The sequence below is a fragment of the Grammomys surdaster genome, unplaced genomic scaffold (assembly GCF_004785775.1).
Source record: "Grammomys surdaster isolate TR1022 unplaced genomic scaffold, NIH_TR_1.0 98, whole genome shotgun sequence".
NCBI classification, from domain to species: Eukaryota; Metazoa; Chordata; class Mammalia; order Rodentia; family Muridae; genus Grammomys; species Grammomys surdaster.
The window spans coordinates 10,908,128-10,909,341 of NW_021604577.1; the positions used below are offsets into that span (position 1 = coordinate 10,908,128).

The window sequence follows — 1,214 nt, forward strand, 5'->3', positions numbered from 1 at the left end:
AGGAAAGGAAAGGAAAGGAAAGGAAAGGAAAGGAAAGGAAAGGAAAGAAAAGAGGCATAAAATAGTCCAAGAAATAAAAGACATTGCACCCTTAAGGACAGCTAAGAGTTAAACTGTTTCCAGCATAGAATAACTATTATTTGTCTCATAATATTGAAATATTTCTAGTAAAAACAACTACTGTAAAAGGATACAAAGTAACAGCCAGCTGCCTGCTCTGACAAGGGGCTGTTAGCACCTTTCCTCCTTGAACTGGGCTGGTCAAGTAATTTAGGGAGGTTTGTGGAGTTACTCAGACTTTTAAAAGCACTTTTATCTTTCTCTTTTTCTTCTGTAACTTTGAGAGAGACCTCAAGCTGTGATCCCAGAGACTCTGACAGCTGCCTATGTGGACTCTGCTTCTTTGTGCTGTGTATTGGCTAGTTTTAGGTCAACTTGACACAAGCTAGAGTCATCGTCTGAGAGAAGGAATGCCTCCTTAAAATTGGGCTGTAAGAAGGCCTGTAGAGCATTTTCTTAATTAGTGATTGATGGGGGAGAACTAACTAAAAGTGTCTTTTTTTTTCAAGTTTCAGAGATTTATTCATCAGTTTAATAAACTCAAAAAAAAATCAACGTGATTTCATGCATTCAGAGACATATTTCCTGCTTAAGTGGAAAATTGTGCGGATGGCTCCTGAAAGACCTTCATTAGCAGCTTTACAGTGAACTTCATAGTTTAGAAGTCTGGGTCTTCTTTCTTCAGCTTGCTGTAGTCCACATTCACTGAGTAGAACTTATATTGGTCATTGGGACCCAGTTTGTTCCAAGGCTCAGGGTTATTCTTCCTGTCCCAGCTGACATCTGGATTGAACAACGCCAAGCGCATCACATACAGCGCTGCTCCAGTGCCCCCTGCTCCAACACGAAGAGAGCAATCAAGCTGGGATGCTTCTTGGCTTGTCCGAGGATCTGGCGGAGCATGTTTGCAGCACAGGCCTACCTACACATAGACAGAAAATTAGGACACACACTAAGCTTCTTCTGCAACCTGGCTGAGCGGACGTCCAAAGTCACCCCTAAAGTGTCTTTTAAAACACGACATACTTCCTAAAATTTCTATGTTGTTTCCATTTCACAATGAAAATTATTTAAAAAAATTGCAACAAACAATAACATTCAAAATCTAGGTTTGTTAAAATATATCTTATGTATGATAATATACATATGGACTG

At 39.7% G+C, this 1,214-nt stretch overlaps 1 pseudogene; it reads right to left on the minus strand.

The window, feature by feature from the left end:
* Positions 1 to 703: 703 nt before the first annotated feature.
* On the minus strand, positions 704 to 963 carry LOC114634157 (annotated as a pseudogene).
* Positions 964 to 1,214: the final 251 nt, after the last annotated feature.